General features: G+C 42.9%; 1 protein-coding gene across 3 annotated transcripts in view; it reads left to right on the top strand.

The window, feature by feature from the left end:
• The first annotated feature begins 15,851 nt into the window (after positions 1 to 15,851).
• Positions 15,852 to 25,437, top strand: part of FSTL4 (follistatin like 4) — a 360,182-nt gene continuing 350,596 nt past the window's right edge. For all 3 annotated transcript variants that reach the window (XM_081850327.1, XM_081850326.1, XM_081850325.1), the window contains exon 1: positions 15,852 to 16,481. The gene's annotated coding sequence lies outside the window, so the exon portion shown is untranslated. The remainder of the gene's footprint in view (positions 16,482 to 25,437) is intronic.

Here is a 25,437-nt window from a genome sequence, read left to right as displayed (position 1 = left end):
CTAACAGCCATAGGTCCAGTTTGGAACTAGATTCTTCGATCCAGTTTGAGAGTACAACATGGCAGGCGGGACTCTAGACCTTTGTCCCCGTTGGAAAAGAAAAGACGTAGACTATAATCCTGGTGGCTTGTTCTACCACTCATTCAGATCATGCAGCATATGTCACCCAGCGTTAACTATCAGCTGGATCAAGGCCAAGTGAATTTAATTAAATCAAATTAAATCAAAGACTATCTCATGTGTATCAATCAAGAGGTTTGGAAACATAAATATTATTCACTTGCCTGCTCTGTTTTTAAGGCTAGGTGGATTTATCCGCCTTTTGATGCTTTGTTTGTTTTGAATGTTGCTTTGATAACTGCTCTGCTGAATTCAAGTGCTTCCCAGGCTGTGCTTGTTTGCTTGTATGGTGCCATTGATGTACCCGACACTGTAGAGTTCAACCCCAAATCTCTTCCTCCCCCCCCCTTTCATTTGTTGTTTCAGCTGTGTCATATTTTACATTGAAATTTCCTTGAGGCAGGAACCTGTGTTAGTATATTGCAGACACACTGGGTTGTCACCAGTTAAGGTCTACAACCCCACTGAAATCAATGGTCATGACTATCAGAAGTCCATTGACAACCATCAGGAGGCTCAGTACAATTCATGCAGACTGCCATCTTAATAAGCAAATAATTAAAAGTTGGACAATGCAAATAATGCTGTCACTCTTGTATGCCATCTTTCATTTTTCTGTGACTAAGATTTCCTTCTAATTTACAGCATTTAAGGTTCCTGGGCCCTGTCATGAGAAATGCTTATTGCAACCACCGTTCTTTACACATTTTAAAATAAAATAAAGATCATGCTCCATAACAATTGTTACAAATATTAATTAATGATTAATATAAATGTTATATTGCATTTGTTTGTCTGATATGTTTTGTCATGTCTCTTACAGTACTATCCTTACACTTCCGAGAACGATGGCAAGAAACAGTACAGTCCTATGCATGTTTACTCAGAAGTAATTCCCACTGACTATACTTCCTAGTAAGTGCACATAGAAATGCAGCATGTCATATTCTGTAAATCTTATGAAAGAAGCTGGAAACCAATCCAAAAAGGCATTGTGTGATGCTGTGTGGTCCACATAAGGCTCTTTTGCTCAATGTATCCATATTTACTGGAATGGGGGCTGCAGCTTCAGTCTGTCAGAATTTTCATTTATTTGTCACACTCCCTTCTACATCACTTTCAGGCAGAAATGCTTATTTTCATCTTCACTGACAACTGATTTCTATCCAAGCTATTTCAACTCTAATAAGGATTTGTAGAATTTCGCTTTGGTTTTTCTCTGCTCAAGGAAATGTCCAGTCCTTGTGTGTTTATAATGAACTCTCTCCTTCTTCCACAAATAAACTGCTTTGTTTCTTACAGTATTAAGTACCTGTTTACGCCGATGTCAAGTCTGAACAGCAATTGCAGACCACAAAAAGCTCCTCTGGTTCTTAATGGTGCAAAAGCAAGCTATTCATTGTTGCATCCTTTGAAAAATGCTCCTTCCCCTAGCTTTCTATAGCCCAGCAAATTGAAGCTTGCAGCCTATCATAGTCTGAATGATAACAGTGTAATGATGGTTAGACAAATCCTTTTTTCATGCTTGCCTAACTGGGGATTCATGTTCTTAATTTTTTTAAAAAATAAATAAGGGGAAGGTGTAATCTTTTTAAGAAATGGAATGGAATGAGTACTCATGAGGGAAAGGGACATAAGAAGAGTGGCAAATAAGGGTGTCACTGACCTACCCACCCTGCAGGTGTTCACCACTATTTTTGAGACATATCATTTAGAATTTGCATCTGGTCTCTGTGCAATGGGTTTCATTTTTGAGCTACAGGGCTTCCCCATGTGCAGACATGAATTGGTCATCATTATCCCCCAAGCTTCCCATCTCCTCCTCAGTTCCTTAACAATCTTTCTCAAAACCTATGCAATTGGTTCCATACCTCAGAAGGAAACACAGCAGACGCAAGCCTGGTATAAATGAAGCCCAGAACTTGATAGATTCAAAGTGACTGCAACATGTCTTATTAAAGATGCTGTGCACAATAGGGATGAATAAATTGGTCTCCTTCCAGCTAGTGCTGGTTTTGCAGGTGTCCATTCACAAATCCGGAAAACTCAGCAGTGGCCAGAGGATTGGAGAAGATCAGTCTACATCCCAATCCCAAAGAAGGGCAGTGCCAAAGAATGCTCCAACTACCACACAATTGCACTCATTTCACATGCTAGCAAGGTTATGCTTAAAATTCTACAAGGCAGGCTTAAGCAGTATATGGACCGAGAACTCCCAGAAGTGCAAGCTGGATTTAGAAGAGGCAGAGGAACCAGAGACCAAATTGCAAACATGTGCTGGATTATGGAGAATGCTAGAGAGTTCCAGAAAGACATCTACTTCTGCTTCATTGACTATGCAAAAGCCTTTGACTGTGTCGACCACAGCAAACTATGGCAAGTTCTTAAAGAAATGGGAGTGCCTGATCACCTCATCTGTCTCCTGAGAAATCTCTATGTGGGACAAGAAGCTACAGTCAGAACTGGATATGGAACAACTGATTGGTTCAAAATTGGGAAAGGAGTACGGCAAGGCTGTATATTGTCTCCCTGCTTATTTAACTTATATGCAGAATTCATCATGCGAAAGGCTGGGCTGGATGAATCCCAAGCCGGAATTAAGATCGCCGGAAGAAATATCAACAACCTCAGATATGCAGATGACACAACCTTGATGGCAGAAAGTGAGGAGGAATTAAAGAACCCTTTAATGAGGGTGAAAGAGGAGAGCGCAAAATATGGTCTGAAGCTCAACATCAAAAAAAAAAACGAAGATCATGGCCACTGGGCCCATCACCTCCTGGCAAATAGAAGGGGAAGAAATGGAGGCAGTGAGAGATTTTACTTTCTTGGGCTCCATGAGAGAGCCAGTGTGGTGTAGTGGTTAAGAGCGGTAGTCTTGTAATCTGGGGAACTGGGTTCGAGTCTCCGCTCCTCCACCTGCAGCTGCTGGGTGACCTTGGGCCAGTCACACTTCTTTGAAGTCTCTCAGCCCCACTCACCTCACAGAGTGTTTGTTGTGGGGGAGGAAGGGAAAGGAGAATGTTAGCCGCTTTGAGACTCCTGAAGGGGAGTGAAAGGCGGGATATCAAATCCAAACTCTTCTTCTTCTTCATGATCACTGCAGATGGTGACAGCAGTCACGAAACTAAAAGACGCCTGCTCCTTGGGAGAAAGGCGATGGCAAACCTAGACAGCATCTTAAAAAGCAGAGACATCACCTTGCCAACAAAGGTCCATATAGTTAAAGCCCTGGTTTTCCCAGTAGTGATGTATGGAAGTGAGAGCTGGACCATAAAGAAGGCTGATCGCCGAAGAATTGATGCTTTTGAATTATGGTGCTGGAGGAGACTCTTGAGAGTCCCATGGACTGCAAGAAGATCAAACGTATCCATTCTTAAGGAAATCAGCCTGAATGCTCACTGGAAGGACAATTGTGAAGCTGAGGCTCCAATATTTTGGCCACCTCATGAGAAGAGAAGACTCCCTGGAAAAGACCCTGATGTTGGGAAAGATGGAGGGCACAAGGAGAAGGGTACGACAGAGGACGAGATGGTTGGACAGTGTTCTCGAAGCTACAAACATGAGTCTGACCAAACTGCGCGAGGCAGTGGAAGACAGGAGTGCCTGGCGTGCTCTGGTCCATGGGGTCACGAAGAGTTAGACACTTCTAAATGACTAAACAACAATTCACAAATACAACCTATCCTATGAATTTGTGAATCTTTTTTTAAAAAAATGTATAAAATTCATATTTACGTATATATTTAAATAAAATACATATTTTTCATATTTTTGTGTGTGTGAGAACTACAGTGGAAACATTAGAGAAATGTGAAATCTATAGGATAATTAACATTCTAACCCATGTTGTAGTTTTAGTTATGTGAATTGGGTTGGTTCATTTCCCTAGTGAGCAAACAGAAAATAAAATAAAATTAAGTATTCCATCAACAGGGACTGAGGAACAGAATTATTTTCTCTGCTCTGGAACTAGTGACCCGCTAGTCACACTTGTCGGGTGAGGATGACAGTGAGAGGCTGCCCCATAAACTTAAAAGGGCCTTATACTGTAAACCAAAACAAATGCGTGGTTTGCTAAACCGTTCATATTAAAATATATACAGTTGTACCTTGGTTCCCAAACTCAATCCGTTCTGGAAGTCCGATCAACTTCCAAAATGTTCGCAAAGCAAGACGCAGCTTCTGATTGGCTGTTTGGCCCCAGAAACAGTGCCTACAGCCAACACTTACTTCCGGGTTTGCAATGTCCAGGAGCCAATTTGTTCGGGAACCAAGCCATTCGGAAACCAAGGTACCAGTGTTCCTTCAAAAGTAGACGTGTACCCCAGTTCCTAGGTTTATCAACAAAGCAACCGCAAAACAAATGTAAAAACTAATGAGTTGTACAGTGGTACCTCGGGTTAAGAACTTAATTCATTCTGGAGGTCCGTTCTTAACCTGAAACTGTTCTTAACCTGAAGCATCACTTTAGCTAATAGGGCCTCCCCCTGCCGCCGGTGCACAATTTCTGTTCTCATCCTGAAGCAAAGTTCTTAACCCGAGGTACTATTTCTGGGTTAGCGGAGTCTGTAACCTGAAGTGTATGTAACCCGAGGTACCACTGTATAGTTAGAAACTATTTTTGGAGGGATGTCTGAGGAGGCCATTAGATGTCAAAGGGAGTTACTAGAGTGGCACTCACAAATGCCCATAGAGCTTTTCCTGGGGCCTGCAGGGGATCTTTCCCTCTGCACTGAAATTAGGTTTTGAAGAAGCATTCTGTTGTAGCCAATAGAACAGGTTGTGGGGTGTGCTGGGTTGTGGTGTGGGTGTGATGCCCACAACACTTTTTCCCTTACAGGCTCCAAAAGGTTGGCAGCCACTGATCTAATGTGTAGAAATGGGGTAAAGCACTCACTTTAAACTATCAGTACTGATCAGCATTCAACAGTGAAAAGGTGGGTAGTTTCTTTCTTTCCCCATATTCATCTCACTGAAGTAACTGACATTGTGAGTGACAAAGTAAGAGGGAAGTTTTCCAGAGTGCCTGACTGACAACGTGAGTGACACAGTCTGATAGGACAACTTGAGGGGTTGGGAGGCTGCTTGTTTCTCTCATGACCTCCATGAATACGCCCATGTGCATCTTGCTTTTACAAATGTTTTGTGGTAACTGTTGTGTAAACCCATAAAAATACAAGCACAGACTATAAAAACGGTACAGCTTACATATACCTTGCCAGTTATACCACTAAAACATTCAACACAAGATGTGTGAGGAAATAAATACTGCCTTCACTGTGTGCAGCTATGAAGCTGTATTTTAATAAATACATTACTCATTTCAAATTGAACATTTTGATAACTCAGAGAATAAGTAAATATTATAACTGGCAAAGTTTTAAACCTCAACAAATAGTAAATAATTCTTTATAGTCACTGTTTCTTTATTATTTTCTTTCTTTTCTTTCCTTTTGCCTAGGGGAGATACAGAAGAATATCTGAATTTTTATTGAATACAGCAAAAAGTATTGTTTCTTGTCTATTGCAAAAGCTTTGGGTTTGGGATGTTTTCATTATGTAAAATGAATACACACAAAATGGGCTGATGGTTGATGTCCAGACATTTCAGAGAAAGATAGCTTACTATTGAATTATAAATGCAGCACCAATCAGGGTAATTTATACGTATAGGGTGGATTTAGAGAAGTCATCCCCATTTCTTATTTGATCCCAGAATGTCCCACTTTTCCTTAGGACATCCCTATTTTCATTGCAGAAATGTTGGAGGGTATGGTAAGACGTCCCTATTTGCATCAGAAAAATGCTGGAGGGTATGGAGTTAACCAACCCCCAAAGCATCTGAAGGCAGCCCTGTATAAGGAACTTTTTGTCATGTAAATGTTTTATTATACAGTGGTACCTCGGGTTAAGAACTTAATTTGTTATGGAGGTCCGTTCTTAACCTGAAACTGTTCTAAACCTGAGGTACCACTTTAGCTAATGGGACCTCCCACTGCCGCCGCACGATTTCTGTTCTCATCCTGAAGCAAAGTTCTTAACCTGAGGTACTATTTCTGGGTTAGCGGAGTCTGTAACCTGAAGCGTCTGTAACCCGAGGTACCACTGTCTTTTAATATATGTTGGAAGCCTCCCAGAGTGACTGAGGCAACCCAGTCAGATGGGTGGGGTATAAATACAACAACAATAACAATAATGGAATAGAACATTCCTATTTTCATCAGAAAAATGTTGAAAGGTATGGTATAATCGCTATCATCATCATCTGCCATTCCCTTCTCTTGCAAATCAAAGGAATTCAGATGTGAACTAGCTTCATGACTGCGTATTCTAGGGTGAAAACCTCTTCAGTTTAAAAGCAGTAGCAGCTGCCACAGAGCGAAAGTGGTGCTTGCCTGACCTCCCATCACTGTCATTGCTTAGCCTTACTGGGCAGGAGAGCAGGAGGGGAATGGTGATAGGGAGGTTGGTGCAGTGCAAATGCACTGACAGGAACAGCATCTTGCTTCCACCAGTGCATTAGCACTGTGCCAATGAATTCCCCATCGCCTTACCCAGTAGTGGCCTACTGGTATGTGGAGATGTAGGTGGGGCACCACTGCTCCCCCAACTTCCAAACATGGAACATCTCTGGTGCATACTGGAGGTAGAGAGGGAGGTGTGAGGCATGGGGATCTTGCACTACACAGCCCTATGCCTTGCCCCTCCTCCTCTAGGGCACACCAGACCACGCTGTGTTTTGAAGCTAGGAGAGCAGAGGTGCCTCATCTACACTGCTGCATGAGCCACTACTTGCCTCATTCCTCTACCCATTCTTCCTTGGTAAGGCACAGCAACAGCAGTGATAGGAGGCCAGGTAAGCGCTGGTGCCTTTCCATGTCAATAGCTAGTGTTTAAAAGAAGAGTTAATCTCCTTGCCACTTGCAGTTACAGCTCATCACTACCCTGTATGCCATTCTGTTTAACTCAAATGCAAATATATAGGGAACAAATAGCTCCCTGTTGTTAATAAATATATTAAAAAATATAAAAAGACAATATTTATTTGAAAGATTGCTTGCATTTCTAATTTTAAAAGCTTAAAATAACAATAACAAAATGTATGGGGAAAGCAGAGAGACAGTATGCAGCAAGAAGTCCATTGGCCCCATAGTATTTTGTGTATTAGGGTTCCCCCAGTCTACAGAGGAAGAAAACTGGGGCTGAATGATCAATGGGAAGTGCTGAGGATAAGCAAGCCTAGCATGTATCGTTGTAAAACATGCTTTTGGCTTACCATAGTGTGGAAGACAAGACAGGCATATTAACTTACGATTTCCATGCTTTTTGGCACATGAGTACATTTGTAAGTGCCATCTCCTAGACTTAAGCTTTTTTTGATCCTAGGATTTTGCTTGTGCTCCAGAAAGAAAATCCACTGAATCGCATGAGCCTGGGGGTGGAGGGCACATTTAAATGGCAACATTTAACTTTGCTATGACTCAAAAATAAATACTTGGGATTTATACTGCTAAAAGCACTTGGCATATATTAGATCGGAAATCTTTCATCAGAGATGGGATATCTGTAACTCCCCAGATTTTGTTGGACTTCAACTGCCATCAGCCCTAGAAAGCATGGCCACTAGTCAGTGATTATGGGAGTTGTAATCCAGCAGCATCACAGATTTACATAAACTCTCATAGAATAATAGAACTGTAGAGTGGGAAGAGACCTTGAGGGACATTTATTTTAGTGCAACCCCCTGCAATGCTGACAGATGATCTTGTAAGACGGTGTTAACACACACATATCCAAGTTTTTATTATATTCTTAGTTCAATCAGTTTTAAAAAGAGTGTACTATGCATATGATATAGCACATTGTTTTCATTCCCATATTACTGTAAAATCTAGGGTGAGAAATGGAGGCAGAATGGCTTATGAAAACCCTGGAATGTACTCCTCGGTTATCAAACCGCAAATCACATGAATGTGACAGAGATCTCAAAAGAAATGTAGAAGAAATCACAAAGGAAAATGAGCTGAGCCAAAGTCTGCAGATCACGTGAAGGAACAGTGACACATGCAGGCATGTGCAAACACGTGCCACAACACTTCACATGCAATTATGTTGTAGCACTTGTAGCAGCACTTCCAGCACAAACATGTGGGGAAATGAGCCTGCATATCACATACAAACACTGGCACATACATGCAGCACTTCATACACAAGTGTGCAGCAACATTTATTCATTCATATATCCAGTTCTTCCACCCACCCCAAAGGATGCCCAGGATGGCTAGCAAACATAAAATCCGATAAAACCATAACCAATATTCAACAATTAAAATAACATCTATAAAAATTATAGTACCTGAATGTATGCAACCCCCTTCAAAAACCCTGCGCAAAATCAAAATATCTTCAGATTCTGGCAAAACATGGCCAGAGAAAAGAACTGCCTGATCCTCCCTGGGGTGGAGTTTCAGAAATGGGGGACACCAGCAAGAAAGTTCTCTCTTATGTCAGAAGCAGGCCCAAACACACACAAATGCTTACACCCATGTAAGCAGCAAAAGGCAAAGAAAAATCAAGGGGGTTTTTATATTACTGTTAGAATTCAGGAACTTTAAAGTGTGAAAATGTCACACATTTTGTGTCCAAGAATCCAAAGCTGCAGAGCACATCTTCAAAATGTCTTCCCCCATGGAGATGTTGCAGATTGGGGGAGGAAGAGAGAAGATTATTCCCAGCCTCAATAGCTTTTACTAATGCAGTCGAGGGAACACTGTATTTTTGCAGGTTTTCCGGTGGATAACATAACTATTTTGTGTCCCCTAACTTGTTATTGACGGTTTCACACAGCCCAATAATCCATTTCAGGTTTCGGCATCCTCTCAAGAGGAACAGCCACCAAATAACAATTTTTATTACTTTCTCACACTTTCCCCAAAGAACGTTTTCTTTCATGGAGTCCCAGGATTCCTCATTAAACAATGCAACCACCGGCCTTTTCGATCCCAAGAAGATGATATTGCTATATCTACACAGGAGAATGTGATAACCTTCTCTTTTTATTTTGCATTTGCAGCCATGGGACTAACTTGCCAGGTGACGGAAAAGAATTATTAAAACTTTGGTACCATAGCCACAAAAGACTCTGCAGCACAGAAGTCATGTCCTGAGATCACCCTTTGGTTGGGCATTGCATGATGACTAATGGCAGCTTTGACCATGAAAGCTCAGCAGACAGGACAGTCTTGGAATGCATTTTATTCCCCTGCACTACTTCGTTAGAACAATGAATCTCCTTCATTCAGCTTTCATTTATCCTCACAACAATCATTCCAGCTCTAGTTAACCCAACCATCCTGCCTCACATCCTTCTTTGTAACAGAATATGAGAGCCGCCACTAAAAGCCTGTAACAAACAAGCTCAGCTCAGCTCATCTTTCCGTGCTGTTGTCCTGAATGCTCTCTCAGCAACAACAACTACTGTAAAATGAAGCCTCTTGCTGACTCATCTAACCTGATTCGCTTCTGTCATAATCATGCTGTACTTCTGGGTTTGTTTGTTTTTTTTCTACTGGTGCAAGCAAGCCCTCACTTTAACAGAGTTATATTGTGGTAAATGGCTTTACGGGTGGTGGTCAGAATGATGGTGAATTGGGCCCTATCCAATAAACCAGCTCAGAGAGTAGAGGAATGATTTACTCTGGTGATTTATAGCAGAAGTATGGTGTTCTTTACATTGCAGCTCCTGCAGTAGATCTTGGCAGAACTACACACATAATAACGATAAAGGTCATGAAAGGAGAGAATGGCTTTACAAAAACAACCCCCTCCCTCGTCCAATCATGCTGGAGAAATGTGATTGAATGCATTGGAACTATTTGGGGGCAAACGCTCTGAAGTTTGCAGTTCAAGTATAATTAGAGTGGAAGTAAAGGTTTAATGATATTTCAGGAATCTGCATGGCATGAATTTTTAAAATGGTCCATCGCGTTCTTATCACTAAAGTGATTCGTTGAGATTGTTCTTGTTTAGCTTTGGGCTGGCATGAGTCTATCACTGGTTCATGTAACTTGAGGTTGGTTAACAATGTCACATCAATCAGAGGAATGAAAAGAAAGTGAATACTCCTGTTTTAGTTGGGAGTTGCCAAATCCAATTAAGCAAACTCCAAAGTTATTTAGCCAAAACCAGAGTTCCAAAAGTTTAAATTTGAATAGTAAATGCAAAAGTTTTTGCATCATTTCTTCGATGCGCATCAATATTTGCTTCCAAAATTGTCCTAAAGATAAGGGGACCCCTGACCATTTGGTCCATTCATGACCGACTCTGGGGTTGCGGCACTCATCTCGCTTTATTGGCCGAGGGAGCCGGCGTACAGTTTCCAGGTCATGTGGCCAGCATGACTAAGCCGCTTCTGGTGAACCAGAGCAGTGCACGGAAATGCCATTTACCTTCCCACTGGAGCAGTACCTATTTATCTACTTGCACTTTGACGTGCTTTCGAACTGCTTGGTTGGCAAGAGCAGGGACCGAGCAACGGGAGCTCACCCCATCGCGGGGATTCGAACCACCAACCTTCTGGTTGGCAAGTCCTAGGCTCTGTGGTTTAACTCACAGCGCCACCCACGTCCCAAAATTACCCTAGAGCCTTACAAAAACATGGTGCCAGACTGTATAATGGCACTGCCATTCTAGCAACACATTTTATTTAAAGTTTAGATGCATCTTAGCCTGAACAGTACAGCTAATTAAATAATAATTAAATAATAATGATTGCAAGCAGTCATGTTTGTAACCAGACCTATGCTTATAACAGACCCATCAAAAACGATGGGAATTAAATTAGTCATGATGACTAACTGATTCCGATAGTTCTGTTTTAAGCATGACCAAGACTGGATCCAACTCATTATCTCATTATCAAGTGAGTAGATGACAATGAGCATTCATAATGAATTTATGGTCATGCAGAGCCTAACTGGGGGTGGGGGAGAGAATAAAGAAAAAAGATGAACATTTTTGGAACTCCCTACAGCCTGTTCTGCACATCTTTAGATAAAGTTCATATACAAAACAGATGTTGTACTAGAGCATCAGACTTCCACTAGTACAAAAGAAGTTTCCCATCTTATCCTCTGTCTCGGAGCCCCGCTTCACCCTTAGAATCTGGCCCAGAACAGTTTATGTGGGTGTGGGGGGAGATGAGAGGAAGGGGAAGTCTCCAACCTTCTGTTTTCTATCGTGCCCCTGCTTCTTTTGGAAACCTTTTGTACAGTGTGTGTGGGTGCAAATATATATCCCATCTTGATTAGCAACAAATATTAATTCTTCAAATTCAGTTAGACTTCTAAAAGAGTCATATTTCCTAATTAAGAATGCAATCCTGAACACACTGTAGCAGGAAACCCCCCCCCAATCATTCAGTTTGTACAAACTTCACACACACTCACACTCATACACTACATACGCTACACTTCTGTTATAAATTCATAGAAAATCAACCATACATCGGATTTGCACTGTTCCACTTTTATTTTACTCCATGAAGGAAGGACTACAAAATGGGGAGGGTTTGATACAGGCCAGCCCAGCACATCCACAGGAGCCCTGCCCAGTTGCTATGCCAACCCTGATGGTCCTAGACAGAAGACAATCAAGATCACAAAGAACTTGCATATGGGAGTGGATTCAGCATGGACTGGACCAAAGGACAATGATCAGATCTTCCCTCAGGGGGCAGGAAACTGCGACTACCTTTTGTCTTCAGAAAATGACTCATGGGGAGGAGGAGAAGGGAACCAGCCAGGTGACAGGACACTCAGGTTACCACCACAACTCCTCCCTCAACCCCTCCTTTCTGTAATGTATGCATGATGTTTCTGGGGGGTAGGCTTGACCTAGAGGATGGGAATTTCAAAAGTTTTTATAAGGTCTTGCACACCATTTTTATGTGTTTTTCCTCTCTCCTGCAAGTGAGGGGAACACCCTGTTGCAACAGTTCAATAAAGGCCAAGCCTACAGGCTGCTGTTTTGCTCCAAGTTATCCTGGTTGGTGTCTTTGTTTTGTCCAAGGGAGCCCTCGGATTTTTCCGGTAACAACACTTGCTAGTGGCTCAGTTCCATTGATATTAATAGGATTTGCTTCTGAATATTTCTTTACTGAAAGTATGGAAATCAACTTGTGAAAACGTGGCTTTATGTACGCTGTGTTGGAATGATAGCTATATAAATTATTTCAAGACAATGGCTATCGGTATAATTTACCAGAATTTTTTGTTATTCTTGAGATTTAGATCCCACTTTTCAAACACGTTAGCAGGTCTGACCCCCCACCCCACTCACCATTCACCCCTCCCCCTCTTTTCTTCCTAAGCTAACACTGCATGCAACACTAATGTCTCACAACAAATGAAACTGAGTTGTAGAAAACAAATTGAAACAAGAGACAATGCACACATTTCTGTAAACTAAAAAAATCTTTCATAAAAATATATTTTTTTAAAAAAATAAATAAAAGCACAATACTTCTAACTTTGTTCTTTTTCATATTTGTTTTTCTAGTCTTCTAAATAAATAAAAACAAATGCCAATGGACGTTAACAAAATGGAGCATGTAGCTGGTAGCTGCAATGCATTGTCCATAAGTTGCAATTGTCAGCTGCAGATATAAATTAATGGAAGAACATTAGACCATGGGTGCAATCACAAGCACACTGGCAGTGTTAGCCTATACATTATTATTCGGATGGAAGTCCCATAGAGTTCAAGGGGAATTTCTCTCGGATTCAGGGGAGATATTCCCAGGTAAGTGGATGTATTTGATTTGCTCTTGTTTATTTATATATGCCACCTTTCCACAGTAAGCTATGGCCAAAGGGGCTTACAACAAACACCCATTCATTATCAACAATCAATTTAGCAAACATAGGACAAATTCAATATAACAATAACAAAAAACAACAACCCAAACAACTCGTTTCAAATAGCTAAGTACAGAGCAAAAAGAAAGTTACCAGACGATGAAGTTCCAGCTGCTAGTTTTATTGCACTCTAAGTAGCCTGGCTTAAAGACAGATCACCAGCCTAGATTATTTTAAGCGGTCTCCCTGATCTTTCCTCCAGAGGACGCTGACAACAGAAGAGAAATGTTGGGAAGGACAACAATCATGAGTCCTTTTTTCCAGTCTCTCAGAAGTTCAAGCCATGGGTGTAAGTCTTATGAATGACTGCAGTCCTATATATACACTTACAGGGGAATAAGTTTCATTGAGCTCAATGGATCTTACCTCTTGGTGGACGTTTGCATTGTAAACAAGAACATTAGCATGATGTACATGCTCCAGTAACCTGCATAACACCTGGCAGAGCCACATCTGAATGTCTGCCTCCCCCTCACACATTACATCTTAAGATGGTGGCCGGATGCAAACTCCATGACCTTCATCACAAACCAGCTCCCCATCATTCCATTCCCCCTTTCTCTATTTATCATCTAGCCTTCTGGAGAACTCATAAGCTTGCACACTATCTTGGTTGCTTTAATAAAGGTATTGTTCCAAGATGGATTTTAGAAATACAGTATCTGTGAAAATCATAATTTATTATTTCCTAGTCAAGTTCACACTTCAAAGGATTTCCCCCCAAAACTGGAAGGCATCCTAAAGGTGATGCAGCTTGAGACCATGTCTTAAATGTAACTTAATGGAGAGAAGCAATCACCCTGTTTTGTCAGGGAAACAATGGAGAAACAGCAGGTTTATATTGCACCCTGAGCAACCTCTGAGTCAGTATGCAAACGACTGGGCTGCAAAGGATTAAGATCTGTTTCACTGAAGGCTCTCCAGCTTAAAGTAACATGGGCTGGTTGAGATTTATTAAATTGGATGGGACATGATTCCAGCTGACTTGATTCCATGCACCACACGTCTTACTCCTTAAATTGTCCCATTTTGCATTTTATGCCTAATACAGAATTGAAGGCTCCCTTTGGCATTCAACCCAAACAAGTGATTGCAGGAGAGCCTGTTTCATATGCCATATTGACATTGCCCATGTAGAAGTCAGCAGGAAAGAAGATAGGGACAGAACTAAAATGAGTAAGCTCTGCCTATCATTGGCTCTGGCTCCACCTACTGTTGGCCTTTCTGCCTTCAGCCCTACCCGTCCCAATGAGCACTAGCCAACACACAGAGAGCTGTGTACCTCGCAGCTGCAGCAGCTCTCTCTGGTCACTCACTTGCATTCTCCCTTTCAGCAGCACAGCTGCAAAGATTAGACATCCTCACCACCACCATGAGAGAGAAAGAGAGAGCACAAATGAACAAATGAGAGGCATCTGGACAGTGCAACAAAGAGAATTAGGCCTGCTGGTGAGTGGGGAGGCTAGGAGCCCATCAAAGGTACTGTTGCCAAGAGTCTTCTATAGCCTCAAACTGGCTCTGCTGCTGCAACAGAACTGAGCAAAGGAATTGGCTGTAAAGCATTAGAATTTGTTTTGCTCAATGCTCTCTAGGTTGAAGCAACATGTGTTGGTTTTGATTTCTTAAATTGGACGGGACATACGGGAAGTGCCATGGCTCAGTGGCAGAGCACATGCTTAAAAGCAAAAGTTCCCAGGTAAGGTTGGAAACATCCCCTGCTTGAAACCCTGGGGACATACTGTCAGCCTGTGCAAGCAATACTGAGCTAGATGGACGAACGGTCTGACATGGTATACCACAGAGTGCCAGGTTCCTAGCCCTGTGCACACTTGCTAGGGAGGAAGCTCCAAAGGATGGATGAATCCACACAGATACGTTACCCAGAAAGAGGATGGAGGTGAGGCAGCAAAGAACAGCACCTTGCTCAGCTGCCCTCTCTTTTGCTGGGCAGCAAGATGGGGCTCAGCAGGTCCAGTCCCAGAAGCCTTCTGTTGGAAGTAGGCAGTTGAGCAGTGAAGGATAAGTGGTAATTGAGCAGATGAGGGGGAAGACGGATGGAGCATCCACCTCCAATGGCCTCTCGCTCACTCAGAGTGGCAGTGCTGGGGCCATTCCACCACCACCCAGGGAGAAAGCAAGCAAAGAAGCATCTGCCCCTTGTTTGCCCATTTTGGTGGCTGTGCAAATGCACCTGCCTTTCCTTCTCTCTGAGTCTGAGGAGAAGAGGAGAGGTTGTTTCCATCCCTGGCCACCACTGGAGGCAAAGATGTGGTGGGATGACCTAAGGCTCTCTGGAGAAGCTTCTGCCAGTGGTTGGGATTAGACACACTGATAAGGTGTTTTGGAACTCAGAACGCTTCCTAATGGTCAGCCTGTACTCTTCTGTCTATATCAGTACTGTTGGCACTGACTGGCAGCAGCTCTCCAGGGGATGCAGCTCAGTGATAGAACAGCTGCTTCAGAAGATTCCAGGTTCAGCTCCCAGCACCTCCAGTTAGGGATGAGAGACACTGGAGGGACGCTGCCAACCAGTGTAGACTCTACAGAGCTTCCTCCTATGTCCAGGAGGAAAAGGTTGCTCAGGGAAGGAGAGCTGGCAAGAAAGGTGAAACTGAGGGTTCTCTGGGCTGCGCTTGCCACCCCACCCCACTTTCAGTGCCGGTCCCTGAGGCAGTCTTTGGTCAAGCATGACACAGAGGCAGCCAGGGGCAGCTTCGGTGCGCCTCATAATGGGCCAAACTTGCGCAGAGGGAAAAAGCAATTCTCACTTCACTGGCAGGCCATAACTTAAAGACTCCAGGCGCCCATCACCCGAGCCCCGCTCCCTCCGGCAGGTTGGTTGGGGCTGATGAGAGTTGGAGCCCAGGAAACCCCTGGCGGGACACCTGGACGCCCCGCAGCCTCCATTGCCCTCCGCCAGCTAGCCAACATCTCCCGCTGCCTTCCCTCCTCTCACGTCTGGGACTGCCGCCTCTGCTCCCCCCCCCCCCCAGCACAGGTGTCAGCTATTGGGTGGGATATGCAAATGCGCCGGTGACGTCATGCAGCTCCGGTCCAGACAGCAGAAATAGGGCAGGAATTCAGCAAAGCAGCATTGGCACCTCTTCGCGCCTGGATTGCGACCGAAGCGGCTCCTCCTCCGGCCCCCTTCGTCTGTTTTTGTTCCGCTCCAGCTCGCTTTTCTCCCCTTCCCCTGCTGCCTATCCCTTCCCTTTCCCGCTCGCCGCCAGCCTTTCGCGATCTCCTCCCGCTTCGCCCTTCTAAACGTTCCTGCAGACTTCATCCCACCCCCACCCCATCCACCTTTCCTGGAGAAGATCTTGCGTGTTTCAAGAAAGCCCCCCAAACTCTGACGTCTCCTCTTCCAGTAGCTGTTGGCGCTGCTTCTGCGGCGCTCTGCATCCCAAGCCTCCGTCTGCCGCGCTTGGAAGACCGCTACAGGTAAGCCTTTGATCTCCTCGGCCAGGTGGACGAAGGATGGGCGAGCCGGTAGCCGAGCAGTCGTTTCCTTTCTTTTCCTCCCCAGCAGCCCCGATTCTCAACAAGGTTCATGGATCATCCAAGTGGGGGTGACTCCCCCCAAGGATCCCATGTTCTCTTCTGGGTTCTCTGCGGAGTCTGTAAAGAGCGAGCGAGAGTTTACACGCCGGTGAACTTCGTCGGCAGAGAAGCCGGCGGGGCGCGCAGCGATTCCTGCTCCCCGGTGCAGTATGAATGGTATTCGGGGTGGAGGCGGTGCGGTAACGTCAGGGCGGAGAAGGATTGCTGGGGAGGACGGGGCTGGTGCCATCCCCGGCTCTTTCTGAAGGGAACTGTCCACGTCCGTGGTGCTGAATGGCTGAGAGAATTCAGCCCGGCGCGGAGAGCACGGTGAATGGCCGTTCTGGGGCAGCTCACCTTTGCGAAATTCGCTTCTTCTCCGGACACCCCTTTTCTTGCCGGTGAGGGCTGATGGTTTCAAGTTTCCTCTATATCTGCCTTGCCTCAGTTGCAGCGGTTGCGAGTGTCGGATGGACCGAGAAAGATGCTCCGCGAATCCGACCGGGTTCGCTCTGTCCTCTTGGCCAGAGGACCTCGGGTTCCTCTTCCTTTCCAGTTCCGCTCTGCTCGTGACAGAGCTCGGGGAGTTGGGGATTTTTTTGCGGGCGGGGGGTGGGGGCGGCGGCTTTCTTTTCAATATTCCTTAGTTCAGCGGTGTGAATACTTTTTCAGAGCTCAATATGCTAGAATCCAGGTTGTCCTTCAGTGGGGCAGAGAGCCATGTGAGAGATGCAGAACTCCTGGCCAAATCTTTTACAGTCCTTAACTTAAGAAAGAAATAGCACGAAGTCCCTCATTTGTTTTGCATGTTGCAAGCCATCTAGGGACTTATTCATATCAACACCTAGGTAAATTGTGCTGTGGACTTGTTGGCCCACTCTAGAGAATGGCAAAAACATTCACAAATTAAAATATAATGGTGCATTAAATTAAAATAACCAAGTATCTTTCCTTGTCCTACAAACACACACACCATTTTTCTTCTTCATAAATCTATTTAAATTGCACACTAAGTGTACTACTTAACTTAAGAAGTAGGTTGCAGTCCAATCCTATCAATGTTTACTAAGAAGTTTAGTCCCACTGGGTTCGATGGCGCTGACTCATAGTATGCAAGACTGCAGGCAGGGTCTTACAACTGGGGTACTAGGCAACCAACTATTTATTCATTTTTGTTTTTGCATAATCAAAAGTTTTGCAGCACCTCCTCTCTATAGAAGCTGTGGAAATACAACTGTGTGTATTCTGCATAGTCCAGTGGAGCATATGGAATAAATATTTGCAACCATCTTCAAAGGCATGTAAAACTAAACATTTTGTGCTTTGCTAATCTTATCCTTTTTGCTGCAAAATAGAAACTGACTAAAGCTGAAGCCTTGAGAGTTCTCTAACATAGGAAGATAGTTGGATGTTTACACCACAGCTAGAAAAAGAAATTGGCAATATTGGAAAGATCAGGCTGTGGTGTAACAGTAGCCATGTAGTTAGACATTCACTGTATGCTGTTTCCAACAGCTTTATCACAACAGACTTACACTGAACCACACTGATGCAGAGACAAGCACTCTTAACATTATTTAAAACAAGTGATGTGTTAGAGACATGGCCATCTGTCATGGATGCTTTAGCTGAGATTCCTGCATTGCAGGGGGTTGGACTAGATGACCCTTGGGGTCCCTTCCAACTCTAAGATTATATGATTCCATGACTGTCTTCCATGGAAAGGCAAAGACAATCTACAAATGACTGATAGATCCTCTAGGATCCATTCATATAAATATTTACTTGGAGGGATGCCCCATGGGATCCAATGGGACAATGCTAGGTAAGTGGGCACAGGACTGCACACTGTATACTTCTTATGCTTTAATTTAAGAGTACAGGATTTATATTCTCTGACAAGATGCTAAAGTGCTCCAGAATATCTTCAGGATTTGTGTTTTGGTCCAGAAATAACTTGAAAAGTTTCAGAGGGAGATTTCTTCTTATCCAACTCTTCCTCTAATCCAATATTACACTTTCCTTTTATCTATGCTGAAATTCTAGCATTTTAAATACCTTGGGTCCTCATTTGTTAGTTGCTGTATGCTCCTGTCTTTATGGAAAATCCTGGCAGATATTTGACACATTGTCCTTTAACGCACTGTAATATTATGGATCAGCCATCTGGTACTTCAACAAGGATACTGGTGTTTGTGTGGGGTAGCCCTCAACTGGGTTACATACAGCAGGGATGAGTTGTCCATGAGCTGTGGTTCTGAAATTCTGCCTTAGAGTTGCACTTGTGCTTTTTCTCCTTGTTTTGCCCCTAGGTGTCGCCTCTGCTGCTACACTGGATTTAAATCTCTAAAAAGAATGATGTGTTGTTTGTTTAAAAAAGGAAAGGAAAGGGGGAAAACAGGGAAAATCCAAAGTTCAGTAGGGCAGATAGATGTCTTCTGATGTTCATGCTAGCTTCCTTCCTCTAGTGCCTTTTCCTGCACAGCCCTGAAAACCTAGGTATGCTTTGCCCTCAATAATTGCTGTGTGCTGGTTAAACAGCTAAGTGTAATAGATTTTCCATGACATTCAGTAGAGGAAACTGATACTATTTCATTTCAGAGAAGTAGCATTCCTTGTTTTTTAATGCATACTTTGGAAGGATATATTTAACAATGATTATAGGTTACAGTTGACTGCATGTATTTAACCCATCATTCATAGACTCATGTCCATTTCTTCTTAATAGTGCTATCATTCATGTGAAATGGCATTCATTTGAAAGTAAGCTTATGCTCTTAAAAGTACAAATCAGTCTTACTTTCTGAAATCATCTTTAACCTACTACTGTGCATTTTTACCTTTAAAAGTGCTCTGTTCACATATCTTGTCTGGATGGCTAACAAACCATAAAAGCAAAGAAGACTGAGAGCAGCAGCACAATTAGAATATCACATTAAAGCACCTGAGATAAAGAAAACATAAGCAGCATGCAGAATAAAACTAACCAGAAAGGCCTGGGGGGGGGGGAGATTTTCACACCAAAAGATATCAAGGTGGGTGTTAGGCAAACCTCTTTAGGGAAATCATTTCACAAGCAGGGTGCTACAATTGACAAGGCCCTTTCACTGATCATCATCCCCTCAATTCAGAGGGCAAGGTCACCCAGAGAAGGCACCTGCAATAATAATCTCAATACTTAGACAGGTATATGTTGTACAGAGTGGTTCCTGAGTTACCCAAGTACTAAAGCATATTGTGCTTTTAAAGTAAGCACTAGCATTTTGAATTGTGCTCATACGTGAGCCAGCATTGTATTACTACTACTATTACTATTACTATTACTATTACTATTACTATTGGTGTGATATAGTCTTCTGGGACCAATCTGCATGAACTCAGCACACAGCAGCTAGACTGCAAACAAGTTTCCAGGAAGTCTTCAAAGGAAGTTCCATGTATAACAAAATTGCCAGAATCTGTTTTAAAGTTTCCCAAGTGAATGGACAGGGACGTGGGTGATGCTGTGGTGTAAACCACAGAGCCTAGAGCTTGCCAATCAGAAGGTCGGCAGTTTGAATCCCCGCAACGGGGTGAACTCCCATTGCTTGGTCCCTGCTCCTGCCAACCTAGCAGTTCGAAAGCACGTCAAAGTGCAAGCAGATAAATAGGTACCGCTCCAGCGGGAAGGTAAATGGCATTTCCGTGCGCTGCTCTGGTTCGCCAGAAGCAGCTTAGTCCTGCTGGCCACATGACCTGGAAGCTGTATGCCGGCTCCCTCAGCCAGTAAAGCGAGATGAGCGCCGCAACCCCAGAGTCGTCCGTGACTGGGCCTAATGGTCAGGGGTCCCTTTACCTTTACCTTTAAGTGAATGGATAACTTGCCAGTATTTTAGACTATGAGGGGTTGCAACTAATGCATATGCTGGTGGAAGGAACTACATTGTCAAGGAGGCTAACTAAGTTTGCAGCAACTGATCTTTCAAGGGCACACAACCCTTTTAAAATCAAGAATGGCATTTCCTTGCTGTTTTGTAACATCCTTGATAGGCAGGGGCAGTGTATCTCGTTTCGCCACTTGAGGCAAAATAGGAAGTGCCGCATTGCCTCGCCACTCCTGCCACTCCCACCACCACCTGCCTGCTCCTGCTGCCACTGCCTGTTCTGCCACTGCCACATGCCCCACTGCATCCACCGCTGGCAGAGAAACAGAACCACAATCACACCAATTTTGGGCAAGCTCTCACCCCAAATGGACTCAATCTTGCCCCCAATCAGCGCTGATGGTGGCAGCACTTCTCCGCCACTGGCAAAGGTGATGATGTACCCATGGACGTGCTGCCTGGGGAACTTCTGCCACCTGCCCAATGACCAGGCTGGCTCTGTTGATAGATCTCAAAGCAGCACAGAAAAGTACCATGCCCTTGCACAGCTTTTCTCTTCTTCACTAAGTTGATACTCATACGATCTTTAAATCTTTACTTTTCTGTTCCACATATTGAGTTTGAAATGCCTCAAATTCTATTTTCATTATAATAATATCTGGTGGTCTACTCCACTAACCTTATGGCCTATAATGTTGAGAAAACTTTTTTACAGTATTTTAGCTTTCATAATTTTTTAACTACTAATTTCTTCCACAACTCTGTAAGCAGCTCTTGCCAATAATAGCTAATAATTTCCTAGCAATTTCAAATCATGAAATGGTTCAAGCACAGCTCTGATTACAATAGACATGATGTCTTCTGCCCCTAAATGTTCAACAGAAAGTCCCAATCAGACGGAACTGCAAGTTCCATTAAGTACAAGTGCGTCTGCTTGAGCTTTTAACATGAATTCACTCAATTTTTCTTAACAAGTCAGTTTTCATTTGATTTGTGAGGAAAAGTAGCTGTAGCACACCAAATAGAAGATGGGGGTCGAAATGGAAACAATGTTACACATACTTACATACATTGATTCATGCAAAATATAGAAAATGTATCCAGTAAATAAAAATCCAAAGAAGCTTTTGCTGCTTGTACATTTTTTTCAAGGTCACATTAATAATACAGAATGACAAGGTGACATACATAATGCTGATGTTCTGGTGTAGGAACCACTTCTTTAAGTCAGAAATGTCTGCTTGACTTCAACAACAGCAAGCTGGGAGAATGTCATGCATATGCTCTAGTTTGCACTGAAAAATACTGATTTTAAAAATAGTTACAATGCAATGCAGTGCATGGGTGGTTAATTGGTTTCCTATTCCTAATTGCTAGCAGATTGCAAAAGTGTGGGGAAATGATCTGATCCAAAACATGGAATGTTTTGAAATGTTTGATATGAGGGGACTAGCCCAAATGCAAAAGCAATGAAATGAGACAAGTGACTGCAGCTTCTCTTAACATACCAGGCTATTGGGGGAATGTAGTCAGAGTAATTTAGATGAAACCTTTTATTTTGCCCATGCAAAATGACTTCTCCTTCAGACGGATATAAGAATACTGGATCCATATGTGATATTTTGTGTATCATAAAGTTTACACAGCTGCATCAAAGATAAAATAGTACATCTCCTCAACATTGGTACAGTATGTTTTTGTTGCATGCTTCATTTTTATCAGCTCTTTCCAAGATATTCAAACCAAGGATCAATTCTACTCTGTCTATGATTGAGTTTCTATCTTTCAGCCTGGTTTGTACAATATATCTGTGGATTCAGATAATCTAAAATATTTCTTATGGGCTTGAACTGTTGTTTCTTCTATACATCTTCACAAATGTTCCTAATGTGTGTCATAGAATCATAGAACTGTAGAGTCGGAAGGGACTTTGTGGGTCATTTAGTCCAGCCCCCTGCAATGCAGGAAACTCAGCACGTGGTTCCCCCTCCAATTTGAAACCAGACCAGACCCTGCTTAGCTTTCCAAATGTGGTAGGAGTTTTATTGCTGCACCAGACAAGCAAAATCATCTTCATGGAATAATAGAAGTGTAGAGTTAGAAAGGACCCTCATGATCATCTAGTCCAACCCCCTGCAATGCAGGAATATGCAGCCACCCCATATGGGGTTGAACCTTCAACTTTGGCATTACCAGCACCAGACTCTAATCACCTGAGCTATCCAATCTACATCATCATCATCCTCTGTGCTTCTTACAAGTTCCTCAGAATATTACCAACTCACCACTTCCTCAGAGTAATCCTGGCTGAAACGGAGAGTGTTCTTATGAATCAAATCTCCACTGTACTTACATATTCCTCCAAAATAGCTGTGTGATGCAGAAAGTTTGTGCAGTCCTGAAACAGAGCTGATAGTGATAGTGTTTCATCTTAGCTGCTTTGTTTATTTCCTGATCATCCCAGCATTGACAAGAAGGGAAACTCAGTACTTGGTTATTTTGTGAGATAGACACGGGAGGCAAAAGGAAAGCACTGTGCTAAGTTTTCTGCTGTGTAAATTTTTACAAATGCTCTTTGTCTCAAATGGAATGCTTGGCAAAATGTAACACATTATACTTGGTGCCATTTAGGCATCTCATTCATCAAAGCCTAAGAGATTAATCCGAGATGGTGTAGATAATTAATTGGAACTGTAATTTAACTTCATGATGGTTTGCTGAAAGGGTTAGTATAGAATTGTGCTATTAATTTTCCTAGGATTAGCAGCATTTTATAAAACTGATGGGCAGTAAAATTATTTTCCAAGCCTCACAGCTATGCAGCTGCTGCAACAAATTAGCAACTTTGTTTGAGGAAGTGAAGCCCAGATTTGTTTTGGAAGCTGATTGTATTTCTTTCTGTGTGCTCAAACTAATAAAGCAGCTGAACTGACAATGCCTGAAAGGTTTGATTTGTCCTTCTTTTTGTGGCTAACTTTCAGTGGCCATTCTTTGGCAAACTTTTCCATAGCGCTACTTTTTCTAATAGCTCTATACTGGAAGTATTCTGGAAATTGCATTATCAAACATGTGATATAAGTGTGTGTATGTGCGCACACACATCTAAACATACAAACATATGATCTTCTAAGTGTGCATGGCTTGTTTTAAGCTATTGTTAGGAATAGTGGTTCACCTGCTCTGCTGTTGTATTTTGCACTCTAGTTTCCTTGTTAATTGTGAACTACCCCATTGTCTTACTTTTATGGGTGGCACTCTCTGAGACAGCTTGATGAGTCTTGGGAGTCGGAATGGTTTCTTCCAAACTGGTGATGTAGTTGTGTTCTCTATTTCAAACACAAAGGAATGTGTGGATGAGGAAGGAAAGGCAAGTGTTGTTAGCTTGTGGGCAGATTTGATGGCATATTGTGCGCTGTCTGCCACTGAGAAGTGCTGCTTGTGGAATTACAAGAAGTGTTGAGCTTTTCTCCTTTTTTGGTAGCCATCGTGCAGTGAGATGGTCAAGACTGTTGAATGTAGTTTTAACTTTTAGACTGAGGGCCTTCGTTTCGTGATTCCATGACTCACACACTGAGGGCAGCTCACACTACTGGGCATAAGAATGCAGCCCTGGAGCATGGGTACAAGGGGACCGATCCTGCCAGTGTTGGGACCTATTTACCCTAACTGCTATTGTTTTAGTGCTTCCCCCATTCTGTTATGAGCCAGCGTGGTATAGTGGTTAAGAGTGGTGAACTCGTAATCTGGTGAACCGGGTTCATGTCTCCGCTCCTCCTCATGCAGCTGCTGGGTGACCTTGGGCTAGTCTCACTTCTCTGGAGTCTCTCAGCCCCACTCACCTCACAGAGTGTTTGTTGTGGGGGAGGAAGGGAAAGGAGATTGTTAGCTGCTTTGAGACTCCTTAAGGGGAATGAAAGGTGGGGTATCAAGTCCAAACTCCTCCTCCTCCTCTTCTACTTCTACTTCTACCTCTTCTGTTTGCACATGTTTTCCATTTAATACGGGGAGTGCTTTACTGCATACATTTGACATTATTCAGATGTCACAAGGGCCTTTTCAGGAAACCACTAGAATAGTGCCTAGGCACTAGAGTGGTTAGATATAAATGTGTATGTAGACATATTTATTATTTCATTTCATTTCACTTCATTTCACTTCACTTATTATTCCCTTACTATGAACATCTCACAGGGGTTTCACAATAAATAATAAGGGCAGTAAAAGCATCCGCAATAAAACAGTTTCATATTCAATACAGAACCTGGCTGGGATACAACCCAATGTCAAAGAGTCAGCAGAGAAGGCACCTGTCTGACATGCAATGGGAGGGACTTTCAAAGGGTAGGTCCCACCACACTAAAGACCTGATTCCAACACTGTGCAGGGAGCAGATCTCATGATAAGGTGCTTTCTGCAGGATACCCTCTCATGTAGGGTGCCATGATTGGTTGGGTATGTAGGGATGAGGTAATATTTTACGTAAATAATAGATAAATCAGTGATAAAAATACCTCTCCTTAGTTCCCCTTAGGAATAAGGAAGTGGATGCTTGCGACATCAGTACCCATATGAAGAATAACAAAGTCTATCTATAACTGGAGAACAAGGTTGTATGGATAGATCACTCCATATTTGCTCTGTGCCACTTTAAAATGTGTTTACCCATAATTCTGGCCTGTATTATTTCCTCATCAATATGGCCTTTAACAATCCTTTATGAAATCTGCATTTAAATGCACTGAAAACAAATTTCTCTTAAAATATGCTTTTTAAAAAATGTGCTTAGATATAACCTCTCTCACCACCAAAGAAACACAAGTGAATAGCAGAGAACCTGCACAAGCGACGCTGACACAAAACCCCACATATATTAAGTAAAATAGAAACATTGCCACCCGACCCCACCCCCACTCATCTTTCCCCCTTTTCTTCCTAATGTCTCAACAAATGAAACTGATCTGTAAAAAATGTTACTTGAAAAAGAGAGAGAGAGA

Source organism: Podarcis erhardii (assembly GCF_964252035.2).
Source record: "Podarcis erhardii genome assembly, chromosome: 2".
In the NCBI taxonomy this organism is placed as follows: Eukaryota; Metazoa; Chordata; class Lepidosauria; order Squamata; family Lacertidae; genus Podarcis; species Podarcis erhardii.
This window is presented reverse-complemented; position numbering and strand designations above follow the sequence as displayed.